Below are 17992 nucleotides of genomic sequence, written 5' to 3'. Positions count from 1 at the left end.
TAAATACGCACCACTGCAGATGACAACCGCAAGCTCCGACAAGGCGTCACAAATGGACGATAATAAAGACATACGGAGACAAGCAAATACAATATAATAAGAGATTACTTTCACAGAAAATAATGCTCATAGAAAGCAATTCTTTACTCACCAACAATGCACTTTTCAGCTAATGAAGATGAAAAAAATGTCAATAGGTTTCAATGGGATATTTCACTGCCCCGATTTAGAACCAATAAGGAAACTGCATTTCCAAAAAAAAAAAAGTTTTTACCTTCAATTTCTCTGTACAAATGCTCCTACTTCGACGGTGAATGAGATTTAGCGCGTGTCGTAGTCTCATCTGACGAGATGACACATCGCTTTCGGAAAACAAAGTTCCTGGGGCCTTCGTCAAAGTACTTTTTCATTCACAAGGCCACAAAAGCAATATGACGCTCCTTGAAAACAAATGAATTGCACTACCACCTGTGACGATGCATCCACCAACGTTACCCTGGGGGTATACCTACACTGACTAGCACTTTAATTCCGTTTCTTTCCTATCCCTCCGTGTAGGGTAGCCGACCTAGTGTGACCTTGGTTAACCTTTGTGCTTTTCCTTCATTGTTCTTATCTCTCTCGTTTTATTATTGCTGTGTTATATCCTCTATCAGATTGTCATTGCGAAAAACATAAGAACAGATGTAGCCTTTGTGCTAAAAAAAGATCGCTCTCTGTAAGAGCCGTGGAACGTCAACAATGGGTAACTAGTCAGACTCCGAACATTGCTTTACCTTCTTGAACCTCGAACAAAAGCAGACGCTTCGCAAACTTTCACTGAGCGCCCGCTATTGTGCCGTCGTTCGACTACCATTGACAGAAATGTTATTTGCACAACGGACAGATCAAAGTCGTTCTCGATTACTTCTTTTGTCACAAATTTTTATTGCCTCCAGCGATCTTTATAGCGGCAGCTGAGGCAAAAGTTTCGACAGACAGAGGAGGTAGAGGAGCTTCAGATGCCCGTCTTACAGATGTCAGTTCAAGGTCACATTGCCTAATACATTGAAGGTATACGCAATCGACATCAAACCAGAGAGAAGCGGTTGAGTGGCAACTCGGCCAAGACATGAGTGATAGTCTTCAGCTTTGGACTCCACCGTCCACGAGAAAAAGAAAAAAAAAGACAAATTCATCAAGGGTTCCTTGATGAGTGGCTTACTGACGCATCAACAAACAACGCTATGCCAATCCTTGAACTTGTCACAAAGCTCTGTCTCGCGAAGACAGCTCATGACAAACCGAAAGCCTACTTCGAAAGGCCAACACAAGAGGACATGTAGGCGTCAATATATAATGCGAATTCAAAATCCGGACAGGGCAGTCAAGAATAATGAAGTTCTTATAGCGATGATTGCTGCCATTTTTGAGTCAATAATACTCTCGGGTTTTACGTGCGAAAACTACAATCTTATTATGAGGCATGGCGTTGTAGTGGACTGCGGAATAATTTTGACCACGTTGAGTTCTTTAAACGAGCACCCAATGCATGGCACATGAGCATTCTTTTTTTCATTACGTCCCGATTAGAATGTGGTCACCGTGGCCGACATGGCCGAGATTGAACCGTTGACCAGGTTCTCCGCAGTGCAATAACCACTGAGCTACCGCATGAGCTTCTCCGAGTTCAGTTGGCTAAAACAAGGCTGAATTGAAAGGAAGACGAAGAAAAGCTTTGTTGCTAAAATGAAGTTGACACCAAGGACGTTTAAAAAAATTCGCAAACTTTTTTAAAACCTCCTGCCCAACCCAACGTGGGAGCGGCCCGCAGTACTCCTCCCCCATAAGGGTTTCTCGGAGTCGCTCCTCAGGACCTAAAATAAAGTTCACTGCCTGCCTGCCTTGGTTGACACACAAAAGGCCTTCGATTTGAAGCAAAGTGACGGTGTTAAGAAGGCAAATTAAGAGGACAAGTGCATTCAGGTATACTGCGATCCCGAGCAAAAGACCCCGGGTGCGGTGAACAAATGATCTTTTTTAACACGAAAGTGTTTTATGCCGGGGTCCACCAAGACTTCACTGACGTATTTCCGTCACGGAAATTCTATGACGTATTTCCGTCACGGAAATACGTCATAGAACATAATACAAAGAAAGAAACCAGAAGAAAAAGTTCCACAAACATGCAAAATTTGGAAATCGAACCCACGACCTCTCGGTCCGCGACGATAGATCGCCGAGCGTTTAACCCATTGCGCCACAAACGCATTTGCAGAGAGCTACACAGACGCGCCTTATATATCTAACACTCCTCCGTGTACCCGCGCTCTTGCTCGGGGCGGTGCCGCCGCCTACGAGCAGAAAAGAGAAGTACTGCATTATGACACTAACGCGCACCGACAGTGAACGCTTCGGTGGTCTCAGCACTACGACGCCTCGATGCCAGCATTCGAAGGGACGCTGGCATCAAGAAGCACTACCAACGCCACCTAGGTGGCGTTCACCGTACTCAGCACAGCGGAGCGTGGCCTCCGCAATTAGCTCTGAAAATGTTTCTGAAGTTGATCGCGGAGGCTGCAATTACGACGCGCTGTACGCGCTGATTTGACTCGGTGACGATTCAGTTACGTGCTTTGTCTTGCGCGTTGTATTAGTGTGTCAGTTACGTGCTTCGTCTCTCGCGTTGTGCTAGCGTGTGCAGCGTAGTGCAGCTTCCATATGCACGACGGTTGCTCATGGTCATCGACGTTGGTAGTCGTGATGGAGGAGACGTGCCACCAGGCGTCAGCGTGGGTGCATCAACGCCTAAGGGCGCTTTAGCCACAAAACACCAATAGACATTATATATCAATGTGCAATAAACATTACACTACTTCTGTGAAGAGACGTTTCACTTTCGTGTTCTATACCGATTCCTATATAAGAGGGATCAACCACATTTTTTTTTAAATATCCATCGTGTATTCCATAATGGAGTAGCACAAAGCACGTGTTATATCAATGTAGTACATGTTCTAACTCGAGACTGTGCTCGTCTGTGCAGAAAAAAAGAATTGAAGTTTTCACTGCTGCTATGTTATCTCGATGCTTATGCTAACAGAAATTAATAGAATATATATATATATATATATATATATATATAAAGAGAGAAGAACCGTATATATATATATATATATATATATATATATATATATAGAGAGAGAGAGAGAGAAGAGCCTAAGGGAGCTCACTTAATGTTTCTTTTCTTTTTGAAAGGTGTCGAAGCAGAAAGCAAGCCTGAATTCACAATGTGCTCACCTCTGTTAGTCGACCTGCGGCGCTGGCGTGGAAGCTTCGAATGCCAGTGGGAATTTGTTACGTCAGACATACCACACTCCAGAAGCTTTAGTTCGACTGACGCCTTTTCGGTGGTCCAATACAGAAGCTAGCCATACAAACTGCTGCCTCGCGAAAAGAACGAAAATCAAGAAATATGTGACGGGCTGCGGATTACGCAATAGCTGATGGTAGATGGCGTTCGCTCCAGCCCTCTTCTATATGTGCCGCGTCCACACGTGACTTCACTTTCAAGTATTTTCATTTGTGACTTTTTTTAACTGGCTCTGTTGCACTGGTAGCAATTCAAAAGAAAAATAAGCCCAGGGAACTCTCTAAAATAAACTCGATTGTTAAAAAAAATACATTCAAGCGGATATTGACCTTGGCGTGCTTTCGAAAGAGCTTCAGGCTTTTCAAAGGTGAATAAAAAGTTTAAAAAGAAACCGTTGTTCGAACAGTCGCAAATTACATTGCTGAAAAACTGCCACGAAGCCACGTGCGGTTACATTGTACGCCACTTGGACAGCTTGTTATCCTTGATGTAAAGGGAGTGGGGGTGGCCTTTGTATTCCGGGAGGAACTCCTGCTCTGACGTCAACAAATGGAAATTACCTTTGCTTACTCTCCCTCCCCACACCACATTTCACAACGCTCATTTATTTTCATAAACGAGGAAGCTGCTCGTAGGTTTGCGCTGGTTACTCTGTTGTTAACTTATTCTTCCTCAGTGAAAGCCTAAATTATGAAATACGCCCGTTAGAGCGCTTGATGCAGGCCCTCGCTATGAAAAGTAAGTAGTGAATGTCAGCGTCTCTGTGTCTTTTTACCGTCAAAGATGCTTTATTTTTTGCATTGCTTTATTGGTAATCAACACTCGAGGTGGCTGACTTGTAGCAGCCTAGCTTGCTATCTTACTTTCACTTAAACAACAATCAGAACGATGACAATCATCATAACCATAATCATTATAATCGCCACGTTTTTATACGCTTGTGTTCTTGTGTGTATCGTGATTTTTGATATTCGCTTCTTTTTGTTTACTTTCTTATTGTTGCTTGGGTAACGAATTTGGTATTGCGGTTTAGTCGGCCCCGATGTAGCCTGCCTTCCCATGTTTCTACATACAAATGAAAAAGACTTTCGCGACTGTGGTCACATACTGGCTGTTCTGCACAGTAAAGATGAAAAGTGGACTGTTGTAGAGGTGGTTCACTTGGAGGTGTGATAGTACTAATGGTAAGCGAGAGAGCCTAAAGTAACAGTTATCTAAAACACGGCGGAAAAAGTTACCAACACATAATTTCTGGACACCCTTAAAGGAGTTTTTTTTAATGCAAAAAAGTGGTTGGCCTCTTTAGGGCCGGCTACACCAAAACGTCAAATGCACAACCCGGTCATAGTGAATAATAACGAGAAAATGCAACCAAGACAAAAAAAAAGTCGAAGTTTCGCTCGAGAGGCGAATCAAATTGCGATTGCTAATTATTAGACAGCTGTACGCAGTAAGGTTAGTAGTTTTATGAACTGTATAAACTGCTGTAAATATTTACGTACGAACTATATTAACAAGAACGGTGTCGCGCGCGCACAGGCAAACGTCAACACGTCTAACTCGATGACCGCGCATACACGCTGGCAGAACTGCTGGCGTGATGAAGAACGGCATCAACGGCGAGCGAATTCTCCCTCATGTTCTCTCTCGTTTCAACGCGAACTAGGTGCGCGAATGAGAATGATAAGCTTCAGTTCAAGAAGATTTCTCTTCTTCTTCAATGAAAAGGTTCGTTCTCTCTGAGCGGCTGTCTGAAATTCCGTAGCTTTTGTGTTCTGACGCCTCCTTACTTGCAATTGGAGTTCGTTGTTTTCTTAATTTATTTAGGTACGTTTTTCAGATATGCGAGTCTTTTCAGAATGTATCATTTACATAAAAAATCTGAGTTTATCAGTGCTTCCTTTTACGACGCAATGAAATTCAAGTCCCCCCCCCCCCCCCCCCCCCCCTTTTTTTTTTAGCCTTTGTAGTGCCATGTGCCTTTTCGTTTCACCCACACGAAGCCATCAGCTTTCTCAGGTCGGCTAGCCTTCGAACCCACACGGATAACCTCCAAGATGGGACGTGCGCGACCGCGCTCAGACGAGCCATGCGCAGCAGCGGCTGGAGTAGAAGCGGAATCATGCGCTACCCTGCCCGCCCTTCCTTCCCCGATGCTATAGCAAAAAACGACACTGCGCCTCCAGAATAGCTTGCGTGACCTCTTGAGCGCTCGCTCAAGTGACTGACTGATGCGTCGCTATGCAAGTTATCCATAAATCAGCGTCGAGGTGAAAGAAAGAATTAAGCAAATCAACGGTAAGCATCAAAAAGAAGGATAGGAAAAATTAGGGGAAAAAAATAAGTCTCCCTCCACTTCTTTCTCCGCCAAAGGAGAACTCTAGATCCCCCAATGAAAATGCATCATCATCATCACTATCATCATCATCATCGTCACCATCACCAGCTTCTTCTTCTTCTTCTTATTTTTTTTTACCCGAAAGAAGATCGATATCGTGCACCTGCGAATGTTTGCTCCTATACCAACACTTTACAAAACAGTGCTGCGCACAGCTTACTGCGCAAAATGTCGCGCCAGCTATCCGCGTCCCACACTGCTTTGCATTATGATCGGCGCCGCAACATTTTTTTTTATCTTTTCGTACTACCCGCCATCTCGTTAAAGAGAACGGGTCTTGCCTCAGTGCTCCTTACGGGTCGTAAGGAGCACTGAGGCAATTAAAGATTACGAGGGATCGAAACCTAATTTCGCGTTTCCGCAGGCTTGCATTGCAACAACGTGTCTCAAGCAGGCCCCGATACGCCGTTAACCTACTTTTTTTCCTTTTTCTTTTCTTTCGTGGGGTTGCTCTGAGTTGTAAACTGTTAAAGACACCGCGCGACCATCCACGAATGGGCGTGCCAAACAAGCCTTACTTATCGGCTGGAGCAACAAGCATCGTAACGACATCGTAAGGCGCGACGACCAAACGCACTTTCTGGAAGAACGGGGAAATGACTGCACATCTTTCTTTTACTCGCGTAATAACCTGCCAGCAAAAAGAAAATGCGTCGCATTATTCGGATAGTACCTGCGATGACCTGTAATTTGTTCTTGCAGTACCCGCACCAGCCGATCGGAGCAAAAATTCTTAGAATTTCATTCGACAAACTCTCGTCAACTTGGTTTCACATTTTGTAGTCAGAGTTTCCAAACTCAGCGAACGGGGTAAAACGAGCTATAGCTTAAGAATCAAGGAAAAAAAAAAACGTTGTTAATAGTATGAAGACATGGTCTGAATAATTGTTAAATGGAGTTTGGGTACAGTATCATGATCTTGCTGCCACAGTAATGCACTCTAACTAATTTAACCGGTGGTTTTCTATATAGCAATCAGACGTATCGCTTATTGGCTCGAAACTTCAGTGTTTTTCGCACTTATGCATGATACGACGAATTACTCGCCTTTTCCGACCTTGTTATTATCCCCTCTGTAGTTACGAAACACCTTGGACATGTCAATGCCCTTATGTCTTATTCCCATGGCGCATGACAAACTTTCTATTTCCCATTCGTCATCTAAATAACCCACATGCTCCTCAGATTATCCACACACAAAGACAAGCGCTTCTCTTTGTCCCTTCAGATTTGCTGCACTGATATGCGCTCAAACTGCAGTACCGACACGCCCAAACGTCTACCTTGTCGACAAGTGGTTTCCTTTATTGTTGAGGTTGTGAACGAGGTATTTTTTGTCCTACTTTCTTGTTTACGACATAAAACAAGGGCCTATGAACTGAGCAGTAATTGTAGTGATGATGAGATTGTAGCTCCTGACCAGAAAAAGAAAGAGATGGAGATTACGACGTTTTGGAACTGTGGAAAATTCTTCTCCCCCTTCCAACTAGCGCAGAGTAACCTGATAAATCGAGAAGTGACGTAACCTGAGACCGACGTTTCTTCCCTTCTTAACATTAATTATCTCTTTCTTCTCTTGCTCAGTGGGCTGAAAGAAGGCATTTATTATTCCTCTTGCACAAGGTCAGCATAGGGAAACGGAAGAATCAGCCTGCTGCAATGAATATGGAAAACATCTAAAACGCAGGGAGGCGAAGTAAGCGGCCTGTTACTATAACACCCACAATTTAGCCAAACGAGGTAACTGATTAAGCACTCAGTAAATGGGAAAAGAAACAAGGAACAAGTCAGGCGGTTCAACGTTCTCAAGGACATTTTGTTTCAGTTTTAAGGTCATGTTAGGGCCCTTTTTTCTCTATTTCAAATTTTTGCTAAGCTTTCGGCGCATTATGGCACTATATATGTATTAGTTTACATAATTATGATAATAAAATCAGGAGGCCTCGCCAAGTAACAACTTGAAATACATAACATAACGCTACCGCTCTAGCCCTGTTAAAATAGCGAATAGTTAGAGAACACATGATATTCATATAAGACAATGGAAGGGCATGGATGGCCTATTTAAACTTTCCTAGTTTGCTACTTTAACTCAACAATATAGAAGAAAAAAATGACTTTCATGAGTGATGGTGGAAACGGAGAAACTAACCCCAGAAGCAATTGAGAATCTAGGTGGGGTAAAACGCTGTTATGGCCAATTAGGGGCGGAACTGGAAGTTTATTCTAAGGTTCAGTCATTTATAACGCAACAGATTATGCGATCAATCAATCGATCTATTATTTAGGAATATTTTTAATTGGATGGTTGACAGGTTGATTGATTGATAAATTGGTGGGAGCAAACGAGAGAGCGAGCTAGCCTCGAGCACTTAGCAGTCGAAAGACCTCGTACAACATCGAAAAGTCGGATATATTTCCCGTCCCCCATCTTCACGAAGAAAGGAAATGAATATGACAGGGGCTGGTCAATAAAGTGAGGCCATGCTGATTGGGAAACAAATGTTTTTGTATCAACTGCAGCTGAACTGAATATTTGCCGAACTGTGTCTGGCATATCTTAACCTTACCAGATCCAATGAACGCAACCACACATTATGATGCGAGGAGCTCGAATATCAACAGAACAGTTGCTCCTACGGGATGAGCTTGTCACATCAGTGATCGCTGGTGTTGTAATGAATCTGACAGCTGCTTGTATGATGCGTTTTACGCGTAGGTGCGAGTAAACTTGCGCACACTTAGAAAGTGTCGCCTAAATGACGGCAAGTGGCGACCCGTTAGATGTTGATTGACGACGATGCAGCCTAAGTGTCACTGCGTTGTTGCCTGACTACTTACATGCTCGTAAATTGTTTTCAGTAAGCGCAACCAGGTTCCGGAGGCTACTATACGCCGGATTTTTTCATACGCTTGCTACGCCCAGAACAGAACTTCAGTCGGCATTACCACTTAAGTGTTGCATGTGCTTTTTACTGTGTGCGGAGTTACTAAACAGCGTTCTATTGTATTGCAAACTGTTTATTAGCGCACGGGTTTACATGATTGTAACCTAACTTACACTACAAACACGTATGAAATATACCACACATGTATGTGTTTCCGTAGTCCTTTCTGTCTGCATAAAATGAGCCCTGCCCAAATCGCCCTTTTTTCTTTAAATTAAAGAACTGAACACAAAAAAGAAAGAGGGAGAGAGAGAGAAAAAACAACAGAACATAACGATACACTAACTGCAGTCTAAAAACGCGCGCCTGTGCCGCACCCGGCAATAAAGTAATTTATGATGCAACAATCCAAACATTACGCAATTCCTTTTTTAGCTTCGCAAAGCATGTCGGGTGCCTAAAAGCACAAAATGCCATGGGGGATAAGCTACAGTCAAAACAACAGAAATAATAAAAAAGGAAGGGTGAAGGGACACTAGAAAAAAATAAGAAGAAAAATGTTGTCAAAGCTTAAATTAGAAAAAGAACAAACAAACTTCGACGCCATAGCGAACTATCAGGCTCCTTGTTGCGAAACGAGAGTGTAACTTTTGTGGCAGAGATGAGCACTGTCTCTCCGTCACTGATCGCTTAGACGCTTAGACCAAAGCGGCTTACGCCTCACCCTTCATGCACAAAAAGTGGTGAATCGACCGCAAAACCAGGTAATGGAAAGCCAGGTAAGTATTACCTGAAGAGATGGCCTTCTTATATAGTTCCAGTGTAATATGGTTTCGCAAGCGCATTCAAAAGCCAGCCTGCCTCTCAGAAAATGTAATTAACTTACTCCGTTGACAGAGGGAATTCTATACTTCTACAGCGCAGTGAATGGCTACACCAACGCATGAAATGTGGTAAGAAGGAGAGTAAGCCATCTTTTTTTTTTGCTCGACGTGTACTCTTTCACTCTGTCTGCCTCTCACGGTACTGCAAATCCGTCCCAATGCTCCAGATGGCTTGTCTTATACTGGGATTCTGCAGCGGCTTCGCTTCGAAAGCAACGCATTTTTAAGCGTGCTACATAATCAGGTTTTAGGAAGACGATTGAGACTGTGATATATTGTGGACAGTGCTTCCTTGTGAGATTAGATATTAAAACGAACGTTACGACTTTTATTGCGATGGCAATTATACGGACATTTCACGCGCGTTTCTGCCGTCGGCGTGGCCGTCGCCGTGATGTTCCGTATAAACTACAAGGGCGATAACACCGTCGCCGCGCGCCGTATGCTGTATGTGCGAGTGAAAGCGTGCGAGGAGAGCCGCCGATCGCAGCTCAATCTCGCGCGCGCAAGGGAGGAAAGCGGGAAGGAAGCGCGCAGTCTTCCGTCACGTGTTAGGCTCCGGGGGGAGGGGAGGGAGGGGGGGGTGGCGTTGCACTCCCACAGCAACTGCATGTTTCGCGGCCGCGCGTGCCATATCTTGAAAGCGATCTGCGCTCATGGCGGAGCTAGGCACTTCGACGGCTCAAACCTTTGTGTGTGCTGTGTTATTGCCGCTCAGTTTGTGTTGAAGCGATAGACAGCACGAAGGTCACTTCTGTCGCCGCCGCGCTTCCTCACACCAGTGTTTTGAGAGCGAGTGTCCGCGCTCATCGAGTGTGATGTGTTCATGTTTGCCTGTTGGCCTGTTCGCGCTGACACTATGCTTGGTAATTTAGTTAGTAAGCGAATGTTTGCAAATTTATACGGCCGGTAAAACTACTATGCTTACTTTGTATAGCTGTCTATTAATTTGTTATCGCAATTAATGCTTCGCCTTTCGGGCGAAACTGCGACTTCTTGGGTGATTGCTTGTTTTCTTATTATTGATGTAATGTGTACAAACATTAGTACATTTGAACACTCTAGGTGACCCTAAATATTTTACCATTAAGAAATGGCGAATGTCGTACACGTTTCCGCAGCCAAATGTGAACGACCGAATCATTGCGCCGATGAATTGGCGAGATAAACCGCAGTCCTGCGATTTTATTTATATAAGCAGCAGACAATTAAAGCAGGTGGATGCAGAAAGTACGTGATTTATGAGTATGCTCAGAATGCGTAATAGAAATTTCTACATGGCAGTCTAAGTAAATACGACGATTCACAATTACACGAGTGGTGATGGTGACTATCGTTTCAAACTTGGGCGGAAAGTCACGGGAAAAAACAAACAATGAAAGCGCTTCTGCATCAGAAATATAAAGAACGCAAGGCGTTCCCCAAAGACACAAACTCGGGTGCCGGAAAATAAATAAACGCAACGCCTAGTACTCATCTCAATCAAATAAATTGTTCTGTTGCCAGTTGGGAGTTTCTTTTTCTGCTTTTTTTATCTTCTCTTGTAGAAAGTTAGGTGCCGGGCAAAGCGCATTTGACATTTAAATTCACATCAGAAGCTGACCGTTTATTCCTCGTAATTTATGAACCGTTAATTCCAGGGACATAATCAAAGCAAGTAGTGACACCGACATCTACAGCCGCAGCGACAATGCAATTTTGGTTAGATGCACCTCGGCAAAATAAACTAACTGTATTCGCGGCTTCTAAAAATTCCTCTGCACTTCGTACCTACAATTCTTCACTGACGCAACTATAGGCTCAAGGGCTTGTATTGAACTTTCTCACCTGAGCAACAATATGACCACAACACCGTTTGAAAACGTCATAAGCAAGGAGTGCCCATCTGCTGTAGGCGGTTCGGGCGCTTGCTTTATGTTGTTCGTTTTTCACTAATGTCGTGGGCTTTCGAAACCGGTAAGGTAGTGATCAATGAACGAAAGACCAGGGGAAGGTTAAGGACGAGGTAGTAGGGTTCACTTCGCAAGAGATAATTTGACCGAGGCGCCACATCGCTAACGAGCGTGTTTCTGGAGAGTACCGGGTCACCGTATAGCAGCCTTCGGGTGAAAGGACGGCACCCGGTCTTGACACTTCGCAAGCAAGGAGTTGCTGCAGGGAGTTGTTTAAAGAAGGAAAAATACACGAAGGAGCCGAAACATTTCTCTTTGTGTTACGCCCTCTAAAATCTCGTTACTGGAATGTTCGGAACAATGAAACTGCACCTTGTTAGCCGAAGTGGGCGGCGGAACAAAGGAAAGGAAAGTATTAAAAAATCATAACTTCAAGAAGTGTAAGTAGAAATCTTTCGAGAAGGCGGAAGAAGTATCCCAAGGAGAAAAGAATAAACACTGTTGCGCTGTCCCGAGCGCTGAGTGTGCTTGTGTAGGATTTATTATCAGATATGTAGCCTGGTGCTTCTTCTATACATGTGTGCCTTGAAGACAATGAGGTTGATATGTTGCTCCACAGCAGCACTGTGTGATGAAGGCCGTCTGACAAAAAAAAAGCACCTGGAAAGAAAACTTAGCTTTGTTGATAAATAACGATAAAAACGAACGTGGGAGAGTTGAGCAAACACGTTGTAGTTTGGTAGTGCACACAGCAGTGGCGCCCAATGCCCATCTTCGTACTTTGTAGAAGCAAAAACTTGATGAGAATGGCGTGGCCGCTTTGTAATGCCATGAGGCTCATGAAGGCCCCACCGTCGGCGCTTATACATCAACATGAGACATGTTGTTAGCGTCTAGGCCATGGAATTTGGGTTCATTTGGCACTGTCCTAACGTTCAACCATTGTGATAGAATAACTGAACACATTCGCCGCCTGTTCATGTCATGACGCGGCTTCATGTACTATGCTTTAGATATTCCATCGCGTTGCGTAAAGGCTAATCAGAGCGCCGTCTACATAAAATTTATTCGACTTCATGTACTGAACGATAAATGGGTCAGGAAAGAATACGTATAAGTGTCCTGAGAAAAACAAGTCTTCTTTCGAGGTTCTGAAAAACACTGATAAAGAGTTCACGAACCCTTCGTTACTCTGCAGTACAGAAGGAAGTAGCCTCGAAACAAACAAACAAACAAAGTAGCCTCGAAAGTGGTGCGGTTGCTTGCCATCCGATCGTGGGTCCAGGGTAATCATTATAACTTTACGGAGCGTGAACAATACAAAGGCTTCACAGGAATACTGAGGCTTGAACTCATGAACAGGGGTCAAACGAAGGAATACTTAGCCTGGAGCCAACGTTTCAACAGAGAAACTTGTCTCCATCAAGGTAGCTGTATATTTCTTTAGTAAAGTTCATATACGTAGCTCACATCCTCACCCCCTCGCTCCCCCTTCTCTGCGAAGTAAGGCATATAAGCTACTACAAAAGAGTAAGATGAAGGTTAAGGAACTGGAAGTCACGATATAGAAGGAAGGATTAGTTATGATATCAAAAGAGGTCCCTCCTTTGTACATTTCCAGTTCTCTTACCCTCACCTTACTCTATCTAAAGAGGTTGGTGCTTTGTGCCTATTCAGCAAGCATAGTGTGAGGCATACGTCGAAAAGGCAGTGCGTAAAGCGTGCTTTGTTCTAGAATTGCTCTCGTGTTTCCTGCGCGCACGTATATAGTGATTCATTCACTCGAGACTAATGAGTACGTGGGCATTCCTGGCACACGAAATTGCCAATTAAACAAAGTCCGGGCACCTCTTTCAGCTACAAATCCTATTAGTCGCAGCAGGAAATTTATATAGTTCTCCACCAGCCGTTACCCAACCCGCCATGTTGTGCAGAATACGCAAGCTTTCCAAAAGTACCCGCCGGCGTGGCGTAGTGCCTGTGGCGTTGCGCCTCTAAGCCCGAGGGCGCTGGATGAAATCCCGGCTGTGGCGGCCGCATTTCGATGGGGGCGGAATGCAAAAACACCCGTGTACCATGCATTGAATGTACGCTAAAGAACCACAGGTGGTCGAAATTAATCCGGAGTCCCCTGCTACAGCGTGCCTTATAATTATATCGTGGTTTTGGCACGTACAATTCCAGAATTGTTTTTTTTTGCCCCCGAAAGCATAGGCAAACAATTGGGGCGTCTACAACTCGAAGTGAGGACATTGAAGCTAACGGTCGTGAGTTGATAACACCAGTTCTGAGAATACCGCTATTCTCAGAATTGGTGTTAAGAACTTACCTAATCAATTCGATATTTGCACTCCTCCATGTTCGTGCACCGCTGGGTACTGATTGTATAAAAGGCACGCTCCTCGAGGTGATACTCGTGTAAGGATTACAAAGGAACGGGGCGGTCGCCCTCAAGCAGCCCTGTTGGCAACAGATGCTTCAGTTGCCACTCCGACAATTCGAGCACGCCGTCGCCCGTAGATAAGTTGCGTAACAACACGAGGACATACCGCTGTTATTCGTGAAGCAACCCTCTCTTCCCTTCGTGGGTGCTTTCCAAGTTACTTCCCTCGATCGTAGTGCCTAACCATGGGCTCTAGTTGCAGCAGATACCGCTGGTAAGTCTGTTTTTGTTCGTTAATCAAACCCCCGATACGTGTAAACAGCGTTACATTTAGCAATAAGGAGGTATGTGTGCAATAGAAGTCATCGTCCTAGAAACCCTGCGGGTCTACGCAACCGCCTTAACACCAGCTTTGTAGTGCTACGCTGAAAAAGGTGAAAGGGGAGCAGACAGCCCCAGCACTTCTACGCTACACTTTCGTTTTCTTGATGTAAGGGAGGTTGCTAGGAGTAACGTGGCCGTTAAACGCCTGGTTTCATGAATCGTCAAACTGCTGGCTAGGCGGAACTGCACCTAACCGCGAAGACAAGTACGGTTATGGTAGTGCACCGGACCCACCATGCTCGGTTAATCATGTGCAGCTATGTTGTACTTCCGCCACAATTTGTTGGGGCCATGCGCACACATCGTGGTTTAAAGTCGGTTTGCAGATAAACTAGTCCACTACAGCCTGTTTTTATACACCGAAAAGAAGTGATTGTTTGTTGCAGGCGAGCTACAACAGCGCTATTAATTTTATCTTCGTGTCCGAAATTACAGATCCTTAGGAGATCTAGCTACGAAGATTTAAACATAGGATACACATATGTAGAAAGAGTTTAGTGCTCCCATAACTGTCGATTCGCAGTCACCTTACCGCGCATAGACAGTGTAAAGTGATCAGCTTCTGATGGACAAAAATTGCTCTAAGAAATTGCTCGCACTCCTTCAACTGGTGATGCTGGGCGACAATTTACTAGCGTGGCTTCCTACACCTTCAGGCAGGCCTATTGGGTCTGATTTCTACGCCAGCATTCGACGCGTATGTTCGGTCATAAGAAAACAGACCACATGCAGTTTTCTCATTCCACTATTTCTAATACACTGGTGCTTGGATGTGAAAATTAAGAAACTCGGCGGCTGTAGTTGGTAACACGACAGAAAAGAATTGAGCTGCCATATCAATAATAAGTTCCCGGAAATATCGATTGTGTAAGCACCAAAATACTAAACTTTCTGGAATGTGACAGCAGTTCCTAACACTGGTGCGACGACAAGGCTTTAGGATGTGCAGGCGAAACTGGCGTATGTGGGTCAAAGTACTTACTCTTAATTTGCATATATAAGAGAAAATAATAAAGACGATCACAAGCATGTCTGTCTTCTTGCGATCCGCATAAGTTTATCTCCCGTTTGGGCCTTAGTTTGAACGTGTCAGCAGCTTTTGGGGAAATAGAAGATGGGCCAAATGACAGAAGTGCCATAATGAAGACGAATGAACGCTGACTTCCCCTCTGGTGTTCCGTGACCTTTCGCTTTAGTATTTATACTTGCGCATACCGGACCATCGACGGAAGCAGCTTCAATGATGACGGCGGCATCGAGCAGGGCGCAGTCTGATAAGTCAGTGTAGCGACGCTCGAAGTAAAGCCACCTTCGACCACAATCGACCCGTTGAGGCTAGATGACACCAAGACGGCTCAAGTCGCGAGTTCCAAGCATCCGTCATCATTCAGAGTGTTTGCCGTGGGCTCTCTATATTCCCTTTCCTTTTGCGAATATATCTGCTGCAGTCACCCCTACGGTGTGTGAGGCAGGGCAAAGTGATTTCGACCCAAGAAAGTCGATCTGCGACCCCTTACTTTTTTTCCTTCTCGGCGCAAGCGTTGTTCGGAGCCAAAGACGAAACTCCACAATGACGCGATTCTGAGAAGGGTTTGGACTTCAGGTTTGCACGATAAAACGCTCTGAACTGAATGTACTTTTTCTGCGGAAATCTCAACAACTTTGTCGTCACTCGATGTACTAAGGCTTTATGTGTTACGTCAAAAACAACGGTTCGCGAGTATAGCCTATCACTCATGACGTGTGACTGAAGACAGCATGGCGTGTTAAAATACACGTCTTGTATGTTCATGTCTCCTTCGTAAAGTGTTGCATTCGCTTAACAAAGTCGTCTACTTCCTTTTCCACTCTGTGAAGAGGAATGTACTACGTTTCACAACAACAACAACAACAACAACAACAACAACAACAACAACAACAACAACAACAACAACAACAACAACAACAACAACAACAACAACAACAACAACAACAACAACAACAACAACAACAACAACAACAACAACAACAACAACAACAACAACAACAACAACAACAACAACAACAATACAGTCTGAGATCCTGTAGATACCATGAAACTATTTAGTCACTGTTATTTTTTTAAATGAACTGAAATCGTGGTATGTATGTATGTATGTATGTATGTATGTATGTATGTATGTATGTATGTATGTATGTATGTATGTATGTATGTATGTATGTATGTATGTATGTATGTATGTATGTATGTATGTATGTACCTAATCATGTATGTATGTGTCTATGCGTGTGCGCGCGCGCGCCTGTTTGTGAGTTTATGTGTGTGCGTTTAACATTATCTTGCGCAGTTTGCATTAAAATATTAACAGCATTATTAAAACGTTACTCATGGCTGATATAACTTTATTCCTTAAGCTGAAGAGAGAGAGAGAGAGGAGGTTTATTTGAAGAAAGGTAGAGAGGTCGGCTTGAGCGTTAGTTTACTCTGGCCTGCTACACTAGGAAACAGGGGGGGGGGGGGGGGGGGGGGAGATAGATAAAAGAGCGATGAATGATAATGATAACAGAAGGAGGCGCGTATATACATGTCTATCACGTTGAGATCACACTTGAGTCATGCATCGAGCTCCTTCATCGTGCATCCTTCAAGCTGAAGATCTGGACATTATGTGCAATAGAAATAGAAATGCGTACTTCTGTAATAATAACATTTCACAAATTAACTTTTTTTATCAAATCACTTTAAAGTGGATATTGCAGTTTGCGAATCGGGGCAATTCTCGATGAATTAGTTCACAAATGGCAGGACTAAATGCAGTGAAGTTCCAGTCATATGTTGCTCCCGATCTTCTTGAGAGGACGCGTCAATAAAAGTAAGTGGCACAGTGGATTTCATAGTAACCTTTACTGCGTTTGCCTTCAAAAAAAGAAAAAAGAAAGAAAACTGGCTCTAGTTTTTACATTTATTCGACGCGAGCCATAGTGCACATACTATGAAGCTTATAGTATGTATGACTGTTTGACACAATTGAACATCAGTAAACACGCCATAGCAAACTAAATATTCCAATGCTGCTTTTACGGCTATATTTAAATATATAAATGGAATGTTACACGATCCGAAAATACGATGTAGCGTCATGGAAAACCTGGCGTCGGACGAGCAGATAAACTCAGCGCAAACGCGCATAGAAAGTACAATATATGCATAGTATTAACACACGGCTTCCTACTCACGGTTATACAAAAGAAGCGTCCCTGAATGTCATCGACGCAGTTATGCTGAAAAAAAATTACTACACATATTAAACACTCTACACAACATAAAAACTACGATGTCTAAGGAGTATCTACTGCGACCATAACATTTATGAGGGCGTGAGAAACAAAACAAACCAACAAAGTACTGCCGCGAAAACGAGAATGGCCGAAATCAATAGGCAATATAAATCGGAACGAAAATGGCTTTTCTTCGCGTGCACTGGGTTCCTTCCGCAAAACGACCCGTTTCCCTATCTCCAGATCTCTGAAGTCGAGGTGAGTGCGATAACAAAGAAATAAGATACGTGAAAGGCACAACTTAGAGAAGGGCGATAGACCATGACTCGAAAGAGAATCGTGTGTCGTACTTTCTCGATGTGTCTTGCTAAAAAGACTGCAATATCCCTTGTTAATTTCTAACGAAGCTCTCCTACTTTTTTTTGCCTATAATGTGGAAAGTAGTTCAGATTGACCAGCACTCGCTATACTGTTGTGGTCAGAGAATATGAACTGTGCAGGGGAGAGAGTACAGCAGAAATTTGGGGCCAGAATCTGGAATCATACTTCCAGT

The sequence above is a fragment of the Dermacentor silvarum genome, chromosome 3, assembly GCF_013339745.2.
Source record: "Dermacentor silvarum isolate Dsil-2018 chromosome 3, BIME_Dsil_1.4, whole genome shotgun sequence".
Taxonomy (NCBI): Eukaryota; Metazoa; Arthropoda; class Arachnida; order Ixodida; family Ixodidae; genus Dermacentor; species Dermacentor silvarum.
Note: the sequence above shows the minus strand (reverse complement) of the source record.